The sequence below is a fragment of the Epinephelus fuscoguttatus genome, linkage group LG13 (genome assembly GCF_011397635.1).
Source record: "Epinephelus fuscoguttatus linkage group LG13, E.fuscoguttatus.final_Chr_v1".
Taxonomy (NCBI): Eukaryota; Metazoa; Chordata; class Actinopteri; order Perciformes; family Serranidae; genus Epinephelus; species Epinephelus fuscoguttatus.
In genome coordinates this window covers 34,346,803-34,367,128 of record NC_064764.1, presented here as the reverse complement: position 1 = coordinate 34,367,128, position 20,326 = coordinate 34,346,803, and the positions used below count along the sequence as shown (strand labels likewise).

The 20,326-nt window shown below is 42.3% G+C and overlaps 1 protein-coding gene across 2 annotated transcripts in view; it reads right to left on the bottom strand.

The window, feature by feature from the left end:
- Nucleotides 1-20,326, bottom strand: part of man1a2 (mannosidase, alpha, class 1A, member 2) — a 399,576-nt gene that overhangs the window by 209,680 nt on the left and 169,570 nt on the right. The gene's annotated exons all lie outside the window — the stretch shown is intronic.

Sequence of the window (20,326 nt, the reverse complement as noted above, 5' to 3'; positions counted from 1 at the left end):
TCTTGAAAGTTTACACAGCTTTCATGGCTGTCCTAATTTGCAGGACGCCACATAGAAAGGATGGGACACAGCCAAATCTCATTCTGATCAAACTATGAAAATAACTTATTATCTCCAGAGGGAGTTTCGAGCCCCACTTGATTTGATTTTTTAATGACACTTTGGTCTATTTCAGGGGCAATTTTACTGACCTATAAAATATTATTCACTATATTACACAAAGAAAAGAAATTTGTGCTCCTAAGACTTGCTGAACCATACCAGCATGACAGAAGATACTTTCTGACTATAACTGAAAAGGCAACTATTCTTTATAGTTTGATTTATCTGTCATGTTTAATGTTTATGTTTGTGAATGTCAACTAATCATTTGCATTTGTGCAAAAATACATCTTTGTTGTTCTGCAGTTATTCAGAGTTACTTTATACTGAACAAATTAAGTAAATAGGTGGTAAAATTATCCGAAATTTCAGTCTTCTTGAGGAGATCCTAGTGCCAGTGGCGGAAAAAGTGTTCAGATCATTTACTTAAAGCAACAGTTTCAATATCAGCTTAAGTGTACACTAAATTTAGACCATTTTTACGGCTTAACCCTGCCTTGCTGTCAAGTAGTCGTTCGTTAGTCACTCACCCTACAGCAGGAAACACCACTTCAAAATAAAAGCTTTGTGCTGGAAATTCACTGTACTGAAAAAATAAAGTGTGTTTGTTACAAAGCTGATGCGTTCACAAGTCACTTACGGACCACTCAGAATAGACCCACAACCTATTTTGGACCACAACCCACCAGCTGGCGACCACTGATTTAGAAAACTGAATTTAAGATATTTCAAGACTTTTTAAGGACATGTAGATGCCCTGGAGTAAAAATATGAAGTAGAAGACAAGGGAATTACTCAACTAAAGTACAAATACTGAAAAACTGTACTTAACTACAGTACTTGAAATGTACTTAGTTACTTTCCACCACTGCCTTATGATCTCAAAGGGCCAGCTGGGGATGCAATCTTCATTTAGCTCCGACTTCACAGAGGGAAACTGTGATATCCTTCATCCTCGACGTGTGGCTATCTCCTCAGCTCTGTGTAATCATATTCGATATCTGATGCAGATGCTTTGTGTCTCATCTAAAGGGATTCTTCTCTGTATGTGATTAACATGCCCGTAGGTAAATGGAGGGATACACAAAGACGGGTGGGACGAGAGAAAGACGAAGGAGCCATGAATTATTCATCTTTAGTCACACTGAGAGCACAAACAACCTTGGAGTCATTACTGAAGGCAGAGTGTGCTGATGTGTGTGTGTGTGTTCATGTCGTACATGTGGGTGACTGAGTTCATATATTTACACTGAAAATAACAGCTAGTCGTGAGGAAGCGACTTTAAAATAAAGAAAATACTGGGTACAGATTTACTCACATTTGGAAACATATTTTATAAATGAGTTTAAATCCTCTCGGACTTGTTTGTAATTGGTGGAATAAAATTATTTTCTGTAAGCGAGCCAATCAAAAAGACCCTAGCACAATTACGATGGCAATATCAAGTCTGTGCGTTTGTTATTTAAAGTATTTTAGGACTCACAGCCCTGGCATTTTGCTGCAACAGATATTTCCCACATGTTTTATTCAGAGTGCTCATGCAGCATCAGCACCACTAAAGCACTCAATAACGCAGACTTTCTCTGGGGTGTTATTTGGCAGTTAACGATGCATGTGACTGCAATGAAATGTTTTCCTTTTCAATGTTGCATGAAAAAAATTTCATATAATCACGAATATCCCCTTGCTGGAGATACAACTCTCTTCTTCAGCGCTGATCTATCCTGGATGGAAAACAACCAGCAGACCTAGATGGATGCCGGTACATTTTGTATTCATCTTGAGTATTTGTGCTCCGCCAGCATCTGGCAGGTCACCAGCCCTCTTCTGGTGGCTCTGTACCATGCCAAATTATCATACTTGGTTGGTGAAGTACTGAAAGTGGCATGTGGTTATTTGTGCGTCTGCTGGCTGAAAGAAAAACACTTTCATGTCAAGGTTATAACGGCGCTGCACCTTGGCAGTTTGTGGAGCTCCTTTAGGTGACTAGTGAGTGGAGAATCTAGGATGAATGTTCTTGAAGGAAAAGTCACCTACGTACCAATCTACTGTCATTTGTCACAAATAAAGCGTCTGTCGATCTGTATTTCCTTTAGGGTAAAGACACAAAAGGGAAAGCTTCCACCAGGGTGCTGAAGAAGCAATCCTGACTTGACTGTTGAGCTTCACGTCCAGGTGGAGGAATGAGGATTCAGTCCTGGTAGCGAGAGCTCTTGTAAGAGTCACAAGAAGCTAAAGGGATTTTATGTCAGAGAGCTTCTGATCTCACCTTTAGGTTAATGGTAAGGAGCTCAATAATCCCCAAAGAGATCTGTTCAGAACGATTCGTACTGTGCTTACAAAGGAGCCACATGAGGTGGGTCTAAAATATCTAAACAAGACGCCTTCCTGATCCTTCCAAGGCTTTCTGGGCCACTCGTACCCTCTCCACGAACATTAGGGCTGTCAAAAAAAAATTGAAGTTTGAAACATATTCGAATGTATGTTTTTTTTTTATAAGTTCGAACCTAAATTTGATAATTCGAATATCATTAATAATTAATTAATACTATTAATAATGTTGTATATCACGGCAAATCCTGTTCGGGCGGAGATGGCTCGCGCACAAGCCGGGCCAGAGAGGGACGGAGCAACGGAGGGAGAGGCGCCCGCTGCGCCAACACAACCCACTGCGCTGTCCGCAATACGTGACCTGTTCGGGGAGACATACAGGGAGAATGCTGCACCTGCTGCCTCCCTGCCTACCCTTTTTGAAGAAGAGATGAAACGTTACCAGAATGAGACACCACTATGAGCCGACCAGGATCCACTCTTGTGGTGGAAAACTACGTACTGAAGTATCCAAACATTGCTCAGATAGCGAGGCAGGAGTTGGTCATACCTGGCACTTCAGTGAGGTCAGAACGGGTGTTTTCATCTGAGTGTCACGTTCATATTGCATCAGCAATAAGCATCTTATTTTTTGTGTTTTTTTGTAAAAAAATAAAAAAATAATAATAAATTCGAATATTATTCGAACTCTGCTAAATCAATTCAAAAATATCGTAACTCAATTTCATGGTGCTTCTGACAGCCCTAACCAACATAAGGACATATATGCAAGTTTTTATAAAGCAGGTAAACCCACTTAAAATAGGTGATGGACGATGGATATATAAAGAGAATTAGATACAGCGTTGGAGGTGGAACCCAATGTATTCCTATGAAAGTTGCTTTGTGGTGTGTGAAGCCAAAAAAGTTCAACTGCAGTGTAAAATATGACCTATATTACAGCAATACAGCTATACAGCAGGTGTACAAGACACTTCCGCTGGTGGAGCCGGCTACAGTTAGCGCTCTGCTTATGTGAATGGGGATGAAATGATTCAATCGTGTGGCTCTTCTAGACTTTCCAAATATTATCAGAACGAAAAGATGAAATTCTGATTTTGTGAAGGTTGTGATATTTAATAAAAAAAAGAAGACGAAGAAAAAAAAAGAATATGTCATTGGGCTTTTGCCTTTAAATGATAGGACAATATAAAGTGTGAAAGGGGGAGAGAAAGAGGGGATGACATGTAGCAAAGAGCCACGGGCTCTACAAAAATTGGCGTTAAAGCCAGGCGCATTTGGAGGCCAGTAATAGACAAGTATGCCTTTCAGTTTGTTTTCCTGGTGGATCACGTTCAACATGGTTGGCTGTTGAAACAGGCGATGAGCCTAACACCAGTGATTTGACCGGCAGAGTCTAAAATGGTTTCATCTCGTGGCAAATCATTGGTCTGAACTGGGCTTTAGCGTGTCCACCCAGGTGTCATGTTTCCATCACTGCTGATTGAAGCCGTTCAGAGCTGCAACTGATAAATACAGTGACTACTGAAGACTCATTTGTCTCTGGAATGAATGTCAATTGTAACTTTTCCCATTAAAGATGAAAGCCAGATGTTAGTGGGTATTGAAGGGTTATTTGTCAAGTCTGAAGGGGGCTGAACAGACCCAAGGGCTAACCTTACAAATACTAAATGGATTTCATATTTCAATCTAACATGTGAACCCAGGATAATGCTGGAGTTTGTGGTTGGGAAGAAAGACATCTGAACTACTTCTTTCAGCCTGCTGCTGCTGCTGCTGCTCTAAACAGACCCAGATAAGCAGCAGAAAATCAATGGATGGAGGGACAGTGCTTCTCGCCATCATTACCATTTCTACTATGGTTAATGTGCATTCCTCGCAGAGAGGGGAATTACCAGCAGCCCTGAGCCAACTGTAGCTACATTTTAAAGCTTATTTATATTCAAAATGTTGATTTGGCTGATAGCACAGTGAAGCTGGTTGGACAAACTTTGGAAATTACCAGATATTGTAGATAACAGATAAAGTTTAAAAAGTTAACTTATTTTCCAGGGGTGAGACTCTTGTTGCTTGAGGACAGAGATCCTCTCTCTTTGGATTTGGATTGGAAGTCGATACCTCTCTGTCCATGCACAGAATAATTCATTAGCAGCAGAGAGGAGGGAGAGTGACAGTAAATCCTCTATAATACAGTTAGAATTATTTCACTGTATCACAGCCCCAACTTAACAATAGTTTTAACCAGAAAGACCTTGAAATGTGAGACTTGTATATGTATTAGGTCAAGTCAAAAACTAGAATTGCAGCTTCATGGTTGTATGCTTCCTCCACCCAGTCAAGTTACAGTTTACATCATTTCTGTCCATCTCATATGTAGTCATGACAGTAGACAATGCTGCTGAAACAATGCTACGAACTCTGTAACATGGATGCTTCACACACATCTTCAATCAACAAAGTTTCAAGGTGGACACCCAAGATTAATGTCACCAATTCAGTATCTGACCACATGTCTCCCACTTCTGTTCCTGAGATATGACGTTAAATAATAGCCAGAAAAGTGTATTTGCAGAACATCATGATGTCACAGTAAAGTTGACCTTTACAATTTTTGGCAGTTTGGCCTTTATTTGATAGGACAGACAGTATAAAAGAGGGCAGAAAGAGAGGAGGACATGCAGCAAGGGGCTCTACCAGGTGAGCTTCCAGGGCAGCCCATGACCTTGACCTTTGATCACCAAATTCTAATCTGTTCATCGTTGAGTCCAAGTGGACGTTTGTGCCAAATTTGGGGAAATTTCCTTAAGGTGTTCTTGAGATGTGTTCATGAGAATGTGACAGACAGACAACCCAAAAACGAAGAAAACATACCACAAGGCGAAAACGGACACCTATCAGCTACCCCTCCAATGGAGGGGGCGCTGATTCTCAATAGAACCGCTAAAAGTGTTGAATATATTCTTCCAAAATGGCCGAATTTCTGGGTATGACGATAGAGAGTTGAACCAAGTGCCACCTTATGTGTTGTATTTATTAAAGATGGGAGATACGTCAGGGTATATCTTGATTTTGTATAATGAAGTCTATGGATAAACTTAAACTTGTGTGTTGAAAATGACATTATTTCCTAGGGTTGAGCAGAATACTCAGATGAAATGAGTCTTCAGTGCAGATAACAGTACAGATAACATACTTTTTAAAAGTAAGACTATCATACGAGTAAAATGTGTCATTATCTGATAAAGTAACATCCCCATTTTGGTAGCTGTGTTTAATCTATTAATCTTAAAATATCTGAAGCTCAATTCTTAGGCCATTCTGTAAATACTTTTCACATAGGTAATAAACATTGCAACTTCTGGTCAATCCATGCTTCAAATAACAACCTTTGATTAGGCCCAACCCACTTTCAAATTAACCACACCCCCTTCTGACATAAACCCCACCCATTTCGAGTACAGATACAGATAATTTAGTTGGTTGAACAGATACAGAAACAGATACAGATAATGGTGCACTCGCTCATTCCTGTTTCCTTCCCACTGTACAAAGTTGAGTATATTTTGGATGTGCTTTCGAGCAATGGACTTAGGGATGGACCCTTTAACGTGTGGCTTGTTGTACCCAAATCCATTCTGAGGTCTCACCATCATTATCAATGAGCGCTTCTCTTCACCACGCTGTATTATGAAGACTGGTTGCCCAATAATACCCCCTAAAGTTGGGGAGGCTGATATGTGATATTTTTCTACAAGCGTCCCGCTCACTGTGACACTCTCCACAAGCTTTTGTCAGAATTAATCCTGTAAATAATCAGACTCTCATCTAGTTCAGAGTCTCTGAATAATTTCTTGCTGTGCTCATCTTGTTTTGTTTCACTATCTCTATCTCTTATGTTTGCCAATCTCTTCCTACTGACTTAGCCGTTGTTTGATTTTTACAATAAAATATGTGAAACCACATCTGAGGTGATGGCGTATGAAATGAAAACCACTTGTTTCCAACATGGACCCTGATGTATCACACGGAGCACAACACAAGGAACAAGTACGAGTCAAATCAGATTATCAGACCACAAAAAAACAAAACAACATAATACACCACCCACAGCTCCAACTGCCCTCTCACATGAGACAAATATAAAGAAGATGATAACAGATTAAAACACAAGTTGGAACTGGAAGTGCTCATTCAAGTTGTGTCTGATCTTTTTTTGTATTTTTCTCTTGTCCTTCTACCTTTCTCCGTTTCACAATCACCTCCCACACTCTTTCAAGTTAGCATCCACCCACACACATGCCCTCCGCTGCTCACCTCTCCAGCATGTTCCTGCCAATCAAAGGATCCGGGTCACGCAGGAGGCGCCTGTCAATCAAAGGGAGGGTCTGCTGAGGAGGCGGCTTCAAACGCACAGTACAACCGCAGACACACATGTACACAGGCGGACGTCTTCACAAAGCTTCAAACACACACGGGTTTAAAACACAGGTCAAGGGCACAGGCTGCTGAGGTAATACTAATAACCTCTGAGTATGTTATCGAGTGGGACAGCGCGGGTCATTTCTATGCAGCGCCCGACCCAGTGAAGAACACAACAGCAAATGTCAGCCATGGTTTACCTCATGTTTATTCACCACATCTGTCTTTGTGACTGACAACATATCATCATGGATTTGCAAGAGGGACGGTGTGTACGTTTTTTAAAAATTAACTTTAACTTAGAATTACCTAACATGGCCAAACATTAGGGCTGAGGCTGCTCCAGCACCGTCTACTGACAAGGTTTGAACAACACAGTCAGGATTTTACCATAACTAATGGGCTATCTGAACCTTTGTTATGAATTTTGAACAGCATATGCTAAAGTGCCTGTCAGAACATGTGCAACTTTGACAAAATCCTCTGATCTGACTTGAGAACTTCATAACATCAGGTCAAACATAAGGGTAAAGGTCAGCTAAGCTTGGTGCAAGATTTGTGTCGGCGGGAGTGAATAGCATGGACAAGCTTAGAAAAAAAAAATTGTTGGGACTGTTTTGGAGCTGCTTTTAAGATCCATAAGGTCTCTTGGATGCGAGGGATTTCCACTGCGGGGGCATCGCCATCAGGATGGAGTTTTATGGCAGCTAATGTTAATGGTAAAAGCTAGTATCTTACTAGTTTCTAGTTTTTCTACCGAGCTACACCCTCCAACCGCATCACCGTGTGGAAGGATGTATGCATATTGTCATGAGCGAGAGATTTAAACATTAATGGCGTGCTCAGCTGAGCGACAAAGAATAGACGTAAAGCTAGGATTTTTTTCCGGAGGGAGGCTTTAGTAAAGAGACAACAGGATTCATTCATTCATTCATTTTCCGTAACTGCTTATCCTGTTAGGCGTCTCAGGGGGCTGGAGCCTATACTAGATGACACTGGGCGAGAGGCGGGGTTCACCCTGGACAGGTCACCAGACTATCACAGGGCTGACACATAGAGACAGACAACCATTCACACTCACATTCACACCTACGGACAATTTAGAGTCACCAGTTAACCTGCATGTCTTTGGACTGTGGGAGGAAGCTGGAGCACCTGGAGGAAACCCACACTGACACAGGGAGAACATGCAAACTCCACACAGAGGGGCTCCTCCAGCCTGGGTTCGAACCAGGAACCCTCTTGCTGTAAGGTGACAATGCTAACTACACCACCGTGCCACCGAGACAACTGGAAGTCCGACATTATCCAAAAAGACACATGCTCAGTTCAGAGAGAAATTGTGTCTGAGTCAAAGCAGCGCACATCTTTTGACTAACAGCTGATGGAACCACCACTGTAAGAACGTTCCAGCAGTTTTCCGTAGCTTCGGTAGTTTTCCAGTAAGCGTGGACACAAACACAGTCATGCATGCATATTAAATTGACTGCTTCTCTGTGCTCCGTGCTCACGTGTTCGCGCCTGCGTGAGACCAGCGAAAGCATGAGCTTTGCTCAACCGTGTTTACATCACGTGACACGTGCACCGCAGGGAGAGACAACAGTAATCACAGTAGCTAAAAGATAATTTGCACTACGGTCTTTTAGCAAAGGACAGCCCAACATGTCTGAAGACTTTGAAATTGAGGAGGAACAGCATTTCTTTGTTGAGCCGTATTTGTTTGAGCCTGAGTATACGGACGAGGAACTCAGGCTACTGGACGAAGCAGCCGCCACAGCTCATGAGCCTAACCCTCAGCCAGCCGCAGAATACCAGAGTCGAGCACTGGAAACCTGGTTGTGTAGTTGTTTCAAATGCAAAGCAATGCCAATGGGTGAGGAAAGTCTTTGCTGCTCAGACTGGGAATTGGCGATGCCTGCACTTGAGAATCTGGACATCAGCACTGACGACACTGCTGCTCTTCAAAGACCGTGCATCACCGATCACCCTGAGCACGCACACGTGAGCGCGGAGCACAGAAAAGCAGTCAGAGCTACAGGCTACAATGAGGCTAAAAGCAGAGTTCATATGACGTTTTTCTCAACAACTTTTTATGTCGGGGCTTCAGGACACTTGGATCACTACGGATGATCAGTATGGAGATACTCTGTGGATTCAGTTTTGTGTTCTTGGACGTTAGTCTGGGGCACCGTCTGCCATTAGCTGTGCTAGCCGCTCCCCCCGCCGATCTCTGCAAGGGATGTGAGGACTCTAAAACTTCACCAGGGCCTCCGTCGGCATGTGGGTGAGTAGATAATGGCTGAATTTTCTTTCTTTTTTTTTTTTTTAAAGATTTTTTTTTGGGGCATTTTGCCTTTATAGATAGGATAGTCAAGTGTGAACGGGGGAGAGAGAGAGGGGGGATGACATGCAGCAAAGGGCCACAGGCTGGATTCGAATCCAGGCCGCTGCGGCAACAGCCTTGTGCATGGGGCGCCTGCTCTGCCACTAAGCCACGATGCCCCTGAATTTTCATTTTTGGCTGCACTATCCCTTTAACACTGTGCAGCAAGTCTGATGTTGTGCTCATCAACAGCTGTCTTCCCGGTTAAAAACAACTGACCCAATCAAAGCTTTGCAAATGAGATTAAGAAAAATTGCAACAGAAGTTGCCACAAAAACCTGGTTTGATGTTTTTGATTATTTTCCTTTTCACTTAATTTTATGGTGTTTTACGTTAGGTGGACAAAAATGCCAGCTAGATAAAACGATAATTAAGTGGTTTAGAAAATCTAAAGGCTAGAAAGTTTGCTCCAGAAGATGGGCGGTGCTTCGTTTTGGCTCCACCTTTCAACATGGCAGCCAGGTCACAAAATTTCTCATTTTACAGCTAAACAGTGCACTGAAATAAGTTTCTGAAAACATCTGTGGCGAGAAAAACGCAATGTAATAACAGAATCTTGATTTATATTTGATCAGCGTTGCCTACTTTGACAGCTGTGTTACAGCGTCCTCGGCTCTGATTGGTTGTTTTCATTCAGCCATGGTGGATTCTAGCAAATGCATCAGAAGCAGTACAAGATGTTTTTTTATGGTGTATGCTTTTCCTTTCTTCTGGACTATTTTTGTAAGGCAGCAATACGTGTTCAGCTCCTGAGTCAAAGACCATTTTCCCTATGGGGACAATAAAGTATATCATTTCATATCATATGGCATCACATCGCATCGCATTGCATCGTAGTGACAGTCTCGGCAAATATCAGAAAATGTTTTTATAAAAGTTACCAACTGCAGCTTTAACTTTGCGAGGCTGTTCACTGACAAAATCGAACCTCTGTAAAACACAAAATTAAAATTCAGATTTATTTCTGTTTTAGGAATAATTAATTAATTTTGGGCGGCACGGTGGTGTGGTGGTTAGCACTCTCGCCTCACAGCAAGAGGGTTGCCGGTTCGATCCCGGGCGTGGGAGCCCTTCTGTGCGGAGTTTGCATGTTCTCCCCGTGTCAGCGCGGGTTCTCTCCGGGCACTCCGGCTTCCTCCCACAGTCCAAAGACATGCAGACTGGGGACTAGGTTAATTGATAACTCTAAATTGTCCATAGGTGTGAATGTGAGCGTGAATGGTTGTTTGTCTCTATGTGTCGGCCCTGCGATAGTCTGGCGACCTGTCCAGGGTGTACCCCGCCTCTCGCCCGATGTCAGCTGGGATAGGCTCCAGCCCCCCCGCGACCCTCAAGAGGATGAAGCGGTTAGAAGATGAATGAATGAATGAATAATTAATTTTGCTATGTGGAAATCCCGTGATGAACACCCGTGATACTGGACAGAGTGGTGTGTGTGTGTGTGAGAGCAAAGGAGAGTGTCGGTGAGTAGGTTAAAAAGAGGGAGTGGGTGGCGTGTGTGTGTGTGTGTGTGTGTGTGTGTAGGCAGAGGAGTGTGTGGTAATAAGGCTGTCAGTCACAGCAGGATCTCATTAAGACGGAGGAGCTCAGCCTCATTCCTCATTAGTTGAGCTTAACTACTGTCTACACACCTACACTGCACAACACACACACAAAAAATTCATATACAGTGACACAGTCACACACACTTTCGACACGCTTCTACCCTTCAAACGCAGGCACACATTCACATATAACTCTCACCCAGTACTTACAACTACTCACAATTTAAATGTTCATATTCAAACACACACACAGCTGTCTCACACACACCCACATACATCAGAACCAAAGTGAAAGACAATTATTTGAAAAACAAAACAAAACACTTGATTTTACTATTTTACAAACCAGTTGGACTTTTAAAGATAACAAATCCTCCAAACAACACCTGATTGATGAGTTGCCACGGGAGCTGATACACTAGACAACACTGCGGCCACAGGCAGATTCCGGCTGATGGTGTGTGTTAATTCTGTGCCTGGTACCAGCGCACATAAATCTAACGTGAGACAGCCGCACTTCCTCGATTCAGCCCTGAAAGCTCAGTCTAAATTTTCCTGTAATGAATTTAAATGGATGTCCCTGTTTGACTCTGCGGCAGTTACAGGTGTTCAGAAATATGCAAATAACAATCCCACAACAACACGTTGTACACACAGCGTGTTTATCTGAAAACAGAATTGTCATTTTCTGCCTTCCTGACTCTGTGAATGATAATCACAGTATCATGTCGGCGCCGTGAGCAGTGACTGTGGAGGATCTTTGTTGATGCTTTATTGATGTGTCTGCTGTTGATTAAAAACATGGTTAACAAGATAAGTGATGTTTGTCTTTCTAAGTTTGAAGCTGCTTTTTGACCAAATCTCTGATCCTTACTGTGAACACGGAAATGTACACTGATTAAACTCGCCTTTAAGAAATGAACAGTGCGTCCTTGGATAACTTTGGTTCTTGTTGTCATACCAAAAACAAGACATTAAAATGTCATTTATCTTTCCGCCATGATACTGTTGAAAGTAAACTGAGAATAATCCTCAACAGATTAAGGAGACTGCTTTTTGTGTCGCAGTTACAGTCTGAAATTAACTTTTTTTACTGCCTTCACTGCCGTTTTTGTCTGATATAAATGAAGTTCCTGAAAGCCATACAGTACACATGAACGTCCCGCCTATGTTGGGAAGTAAGACATGGGAACATAAGAAGAAGGAAGAGGTTTAGCACTCGAACCGCCTCACAAGGAATGGCAAGCCTGTCCTGTGCTCTTACACCAGGGGAATCTTCTATCAGGAGGGACTTTAGAGATTAGGTCCAAAGACACTGGAGCACATGGACAAGAGGGAACAAACTTTACTAAACAAACTGATGCTTTGATGCCAGATGTGTCTTCATCAGACTCCTGACTCAGATGAAGACACATCTGGTGTCCTGACACGGGAGCGTTACTTGGGTCTTGAGGAGCTGCAGTGTTTAATTACAGACAAACTGAAACGTACACTGTACATTTACTACCACTTGACAACTTAACTGCTAATATCTCATCTGCTCTGATCATCAACACCTGTCTGTTCTGAGCTCATCCACCATCACCCTCACACTCTCTCTTGCTCGAACGGCACACACGCACTGTGCCCATCCCTCAGATGAAACTGACAAATGCATGAGCAAATCTTTTTATTGATGGTTATTGGTTAGAACTTAGACTGTGAATCAAAATGAATAATGTTCTTCAGCTAATAGCGTTGCTTTTAAACAGCAGTTATATGTCTTTCTGATGTGCCTTTTCTCTGTCCACCTAAGTGGCAAACGGCCAGACAATTTTACACGCTACTGCGAACAACTAACCATGAATTTGCAGGTGGCGGGTGCTAATTTCAGACCCTGGTCACAATATATGCAGAAATTGAAGACAGAAACTAGAATTACTGCCCTGCAGTAATAAGCCTCCATGCACCACTCAACTGCACTTACAATTTACATCCATGTCTGTGAAAACATGGATACCAAGATTAGTGTCACCAATTCAGTACCTGGCTGAATGTCTCCTCTGAGATATAACGTTGAGTAAGGGCCAGAAAAGTGCTTTTGCAGAACATTATGTCGTCACAGTGAAGTTGACCTTGGACCTTTTTGCGTATAAAATGTCATCACCCTTCTGTGCAGAGTTTGCATGTTCTCCCTGAGTCAGCGTGGGTTTCCTCCAGGTGCTCCAGCTTCCCCCCACAGTCCAAAGACATGCAGGTTAATTGGTGACTCTAAATTGTCCGTAGGTGTGAATGTGAGTGTGAATGGTTGTCTGTCTCTATGTGTCAGCCCTGTGATAGTCTGGTGACCTGTCCAGGGTGAACCCCCCCCCCCCCCCGTGACAAGATAAGGGGTTACGGAAACTGAAATGAAATGTCACCGCTACATCATTATACCCTATTAGACATTTGTGTGAAATTTTGTCGTAACTGAATTCTTGAGTAATTGCCCAAAACATGTAGTGTAAGGTCACAGTAACTTTGACCTTTGACCACCAAATTCTTATCAGCTTATTTTTCAGTCCAAGTGGATGTTTGTGCCAAATTTGAAGAAATTCCCTCAAGGTGTTCTTGAGATACTGCATTCACGAGAATGAGACAGAAGCAAGGTCACAGTGACCTTTAACCACCAATATCTAATCAGTTCATTACTAAGTCCAAATGAATGTTTGTGCCAAATTTGAAGACTTTCCTTCAAGGCATTCTTGGGATATCTCGTTCACAAGAATGGGAGCGACGTACGTACGGACAACCCAAAAACATAATGCTTACAGCCACGGCTATCGCTGGTGTTTTTGATGTTGTTTTGTCAGTTTAAAGACAATGTGAAGTCAAGTCATGTTTTTGGTCTGAACAAACACTGACAAGAACATCAACTATTGTTTTAATTATTTGTCCCTCTAATGATTAATCCATTTGTTTGGTTGATGTAGCTGTTGGTGAGATTTCTGTATTTTCTTCTGCTGGTAGTGTTGTGCCAAAACTTCACACACTGCCCCAGGCCAACTTTTCCTCCCCAGAATGCACTGCAGAAAGTCACCCAGCTACTGACATCCATAAACAAGCTTACTTCACAGCAAAATACATTAACTGTAATGAAAACAGAAGAAACCAAGTCTTCTAATCATCAGAGGCACCTTTGTATTATCATTTGTTATTTTGTGAGGATTTATCAACATTCAAGGGCATTTTTGCTCCGAGCCCCTTTGGGCTTCACATTAATTACATTCCTCCCAGCTAACACCCTCCCTCCTTTTAACTGCACCATGCAGCCTCTCCATGCAGCGCTCAGGGGCCTCTGCAGCAGCTCAGGTTGGTTCTGGAGCAGCTATGGGCTTTAATTAAACCAGTGCTGCTTTGCTGTGATCAACTGGTGAAGGCAACAAAAGGGAATGGCAGCTAATTAATGTGTCCAGGCTTAAGACTGTGAGAGCACATGTACAGTAACATTTAAAGAGCTCACTAGATGTGTAAGATGATACGTGCACAGAGGCAGCGTTCAGACACACACTGATATGTGCACTCACTGTAGCCCCTTTAATACTGCTTGTTAAAGCCTCATTGCTCTGCCTGTATATAAAGTACGACTGCAGAATGGGGGGACAGAGTTGTCTCGCCTTTAAGCTGGCAGTGAAGGTAGTAACAGCGTAAAATCGATGTCTGTGTAAAAAAGTGGGTCCACTCCATTTCAGTGCACCTGCGCACCACTTTGTATGTAACGGCAAGGGCCGGGAAAACTGTTTAAACAGAGTGTAATCTGTCAGCCAGCAGCAGCAACAGCATAACTGCCAGATGACAAAACAAACAATGTCGGCCTACAGGGTAAAAACCACACTGGCTTTCATAGTTGGCAAATAATTGCCTGCAAGGACAGTAATGATCACAATAGGATTTTATGTGTACCTGATTTTATGTGTACCTTTTATGTGTACCTGTCTATCAGTTCTCTGTCTTATCAATCTCCCTTTACTTGTTTGTGTTTGTACGGGCCATGTGGTCATGGCAACATAAACTCTTCTCGTTCTAACCACTGAAATTTACCACCAGATCCAACAAATCTACCATAACTGCTATATGGTATGCAGACTCCATCTACTTGCCGCACCACAGGTGTATGCCGGTGTAGTAATGGTGCAGACCCAGTGTAAGCCGGCAGGACGGGAGGGATGTGAAGTTTTGATGATGTGTTACATATGTGAACCACACTGAACGATTTAAAAAGCAGCTAGCAGCAGTTAGCAGCTAACTCAAAGAAGAAAAGTAAGCCTATATGTCTGCAAATTGGGAAGACAATGAGGTTCAGGAGCTCCTTACCCTGTCAGCAGAAAATGAGATTAACTGCCATATAACAGGGACGGGAAGTGACTGTTGCCATTTTATGCCATTGTTGTTGTTCAGAAAGCTCTGCCTGATGTATATATGTCGCACTTGACTCTGACGTTGTTGTGCTGAGTCCCAGACTCACCAAATCAACTTTAGAGAACTAGCGCTGACAAAAGCCACCTGCTGTGTTGCCTTTTGTCACCTGTGTCTCGGCCAAAAAGTTGCACTTAAACACACCCCAAAGATTACAGCCAACAGCCAACCAGCATGTACGTTCTGCGCCTGCATGAGAGGAAATAACTCTCCAATAAGTTATTAATAACTTTACGTTTCAAAAGGGAAACTGGAAGACCGTCTTGACGCTAGTTAGCACATTAACAACACAATCCAATATTGAAAGAACAATGCATATTTATTGTGGGCCAGTGGACAATAACACAAACCATCATGAAACATTTCAGTTGAGGAGCTCAATGGCTAATGAAACAAGTTTGTTTTGGCCTCGTTCCCTCTTGACTTTAGCTGTTTGTTTACTTTCCTCACTTCCGTTTCTCTTCTCATGTGCTGAGCTGAACTGCCAATCAGAGTGACCACCACCGACAACACAGGTTCAACATGCTGAATCAGCCCATCAGGGACTGACAAAGGGCAACAGTGCGTCACACAATGCACAAACTAGGGAGACAGATGCTCACTGATAGCCCAACATTGACCAACGGCTGACGGCTGGCTTGGTGTGTCAGGGCCTTATACATCAGGTCTGTCATGTCTTTTTGTACTTCCGGAACGCCAGCATGCTGTCTAAAATTACAATCTGGAGTGGCATCATGCCTGTAAAAAACAAAGGGTCTTCATTGGAGCTGTATCACTGGATATCTGTGTAAAAAGAGCTTATATTTGTATGACTCAAAGACATACACAAAGAAACACTCAGCCTGATACACACACACACACACACACACACACACACACAGAAACAACATCAAACATCCGTCATCACCTGCCCAGTCATGCAGCTCGCCAGCTAACTATCCATCTGTTAATGTACTCATCCATCCATCAATCAATCCACCCTCCCTCCATCTTCTGTCCATTTTCCCCCCCTGCTTTTGGCCCAAAGTCTGTGCACTTACAAGTACATCAGTCTGACTGCCAAGCCACATATCCATCCATTAATGAGACCCTCCTTTCATCCATCCATCCATGAGGGCTCTCCATTTGTTTTGTCGACAAGTAAAACAAATAAAACAATAGGTTTCATCTTGCTGGACCACAGAAGTTGTTTGAAAAAATGTATATATAACATTGTACCATCTTCTTCCATCCTCTGTGCACAGTCTGTGTGTGAATTGCCTATTTCCTATTTACTTGTGTTGTGAAAATTGAATGGACCTAATGTGGCACACTCTTACGTGGTGACTCATTCCCCTGGACAAATAAAAACAAAACAACATATTCAATTTTAAACCGATTTCATCTTTTCATTTCCTTTCACTGAACAAAAGCACAATTTGAGCAGATAGTCACATCTAATCGACAGGCGCTCAGTTAAAAAAAAATACTTCTAAAGCAAGTGCAGACAGAAAAAGGAATATTTTAATATCCACAATGTTATAATATTCTGTGGGAATATTAAGATAACAACCCACAAATCTTTACATATCTGTCATCCAGCATCTTAGTCGCTGTTAAACGCCTTCTCAGGTCCAAACCTCTCCCTACTGAAATGCTGTACAGTAAACAAAAAGGAATATTTAATACTCCCCTGTGAGAGTTTGGATGATAAGTTGAAATATCCCCAAGTAACATTAGGGAGAAAAGTACAAACATTCAGAGTGCGACGTATGAAAGTAAGTGTAAAATATTCTGAATAAATGTTTGGAAGATGACTCAAAGGACTGATAGCACACTGAAAGTTCAGCAGCACTCTGAAGTCACAGCAGGCAGGAGAGAAAAATCTCCTAAATTTCAAGATTTCAAAGGTTTTATTTGTCACATGCTCACTGAATAAGTGCAATGAAATGCAGACTGGCACACAATAAGATGCAAGTTTTCCGGAAAGCGGCTCGGCTAAAAACAACAAGCCTTACCTTCTGGTGCAAGCCACATTTTGGCCTTTGCTGTGGCCCAAAAACTGACATTCATAGAAAAGATTGGGTTCATTTTGAGCCAGAGCATCTGCAGATTAATTAATTATTGTGCACGGTATTACATCACATGGGAAGCGTTTCAGAAGTGAATGTTTTGCGTACCCGATTTTGCAGACTTGCAGAATTTGGTAATTTGGACATTTTTCCTTGATATTTGTGCTTCTACCAAAAGTACCTAATTAGGCTGAGTAGTTAAATGTTTTCTTTTTTGTTCATTTTAGTTGTATTTATTGTTGTTGTTTCCTGCTTTGCTGTGCTGAGACCTATCGACAAAGTAAATGCCATTTAAAGTTCTGAACGACATTGATCAAAGATTTGTGGCATCTTAAGGGCCGTCCACACCAAGAAAGATAACTGTAACGATAACTATAACGATAACAATGGCAGCATCCACACCAATGAACGATATAGTTGTGTTGCTAGGTTACGCCAAACACACCCTGCTTGTTGTGGTCAGCAGGGGAGCAGAGTGATGGATAAAATGGATATTGATGACCTGTTATTGCTGTATGTTGCGAGAAAGAAAAAGAAAACCAATTTACCGCTTGCTCCACCTGTCTGTCTGTAAGCTGCATCTGTCATGAGACAAACATGAATGAAGACGTGCAGTTTATTGTGTTTCACCGGCGACGAGCTGTCATTACGAGCGACAATTATGCACAGCTGCGCGCTCTTTAAAACTCACTCTGTGAACCTATGTTGCATAATAAAGATTTGCCCCGCTCAGTAACTTCATCCTGGCGCTGGGCTTGCCTTAACCTCAATCACTGCGTGATTAGTATATAAAGGTAGAAAAATAAATAAAATTGCGGGCGGTAATGGTCAGAAATTCAGCGGGAGTGGGCAGGAGCGGGTTGAAGAAAACAGTCCCACGCAGAGCTCTAGCGCACAGGTTGAATTTTATGAATGGAGGGGAAAAGAGGAGACGTATTCCCCTGCAAAATGTATTTTATTGCAGTTATTTACCTGGTATTTGCGAAACAAAATCACTGAAGTTAAAGTTCTGTCACAAAACTATATTGTTACGGATATTTGCACATTTTTAAGTGGGTATATAAAAAATCCTGGAGCTTTCTTAGTGGTACGTGACGTGATGAACGTCTCGACCTGTCATTTCGGATGGATTTTGATTGGCTGTCAGTGTTTCTATCGTTCATCACATCGCTCTGAAAGTGATCCAAACGATATCGTCCACCACTATTATTGTCGTTATAGTTGTAGTGTGGACGCTGCCGAACACTTGAGTTTAGAACGATTTTTAAAACTGTCTATTTATAGTTATATTTATAGTTATAGTTCTTGGTGTGGACGGCCCTTAAGTCATTTAAAATAAATTTATCCTCATAATTGTACTTTAACTATAACTCATTTAACACTGACAGAATTCCGTGACGCACATGTAGCTGAAAAGCTCCTACACTCTACTGGAAATGAGTGGACCCCATCTGCAGCTCTGCAACAGGTTAAGTCAACCCTTACACAACAGAACATTGTTGGACATGTGCAACAAAGAAGAGGAAGCCTTGGCCTTAGAAAGAGCAGACTATCTGGGGCGCTGGTGGCTTAGTGGGTAGAGCAGGCGCCCCATGTACAAGGCTGTTGCCGCAGCACTTGGACTCGACGGTAGCGGGAGTAAAAGCAGTGGGGGGCCAAACTGGGACACCAGATGTTGTGATGAGCCCTCTGGAGGTGTTGTGGGTCTATTATCCAAACACCAGCAAAGGACAGTCCCCACCTGATGGACCCAATGGGGCTTTTAATCCAATCTTAAACTAATGGGCCCCACTCGGAAACCCTCACATGACATTAGCACTCCCTCTCATAGTCTCCAGTATGTGCAACAACAGGGGATTGTTTCACCAAGCCCTAAACTGAACTCATACAGTGCCTGTTAGCAGAACTCAACCTGCTCTGTGCAACACACTGCGGCCCCTCACAAATAGACATTATGCATATTTTTATAGCTTCTGGATGGTTCTGATACGAGCTGCGGCGTGCCTGCTGGGAATTACGAGAATTGTCTTAAGTGGCTGGGACGCGGCACTCTACTGAGCGCACTTTTCTAGTACATACTGCAATTACTGTCCATCACAAATGCACATTACTCTATTTCATATACATTATATTCCACTCCTATATATTCACGTCTGCACTATTTTATGTCTTGATTGTCATTTTTCAGCATTTTCTTTTAATACATACTTGCACGCAAATTGTTAGAGGCAGCCTCAGATCTGAGATTTTCACTGCCAAGAACTGCTTCACTGTAATTTTTGTGTATATGACAATGAATAAATTGAAATACGCAAATGTACAAGGCGTTCAGTTCAACGTACTGACAGACAACTGTACTGGACGAAGGCGAAGATAACTTTCAGCACATCAATCCACCTGCTACTTAGCAGGTCTATACCTGCTGTACATGTTGAAATGATGCTGTGTTCAGAACAAGTGTCCTACCTTATTTTAAACTATATTTTGACACATCCATTAGGTGTGACAACATAAATATTTAATGGGTTTTCACATGTTTGTTGAGGTTGTATTTCTTATTCTGCCTCTCCTTTCAATCATTCAGTGTGACCACAATTAAACAGCCTGTTTGTTCGTCACCACGTGTCAAGTAGAGTGAAACACCAAATTATTGTAGGTATAGCCACCAAACACATATGCGCTGCACCAGCTTTAATTATATACTTGCCGTAAATTACTTTAACCAGAGATGACAGGTTTCAGGGCAGGAATGGTGTGTAACTTCACTTCCAACTTCACTCAGTGAGCTGTTAATTTACCCGGGCAGACCGCCAAACTGTAATCAATATAGTGGGAATAATGTGTTCCTCCCTTCCATCTTCTTCTACTCGCTTCAATTTGTTCTCATTAAAGACAATCCATCCTACGTCTTCTCTTTTCTTCACTTTGTGTTGATTTCTCCTGTTTCACTTCATGTCATCTGGGTACATGATCATTTAAAGCTCACAAGAACATTCTGACACTTTTCCCACCTGGCTCTAGCAGCAGCTCTACTCTGAGCTCCCTCCGGATGTCCGAGCTC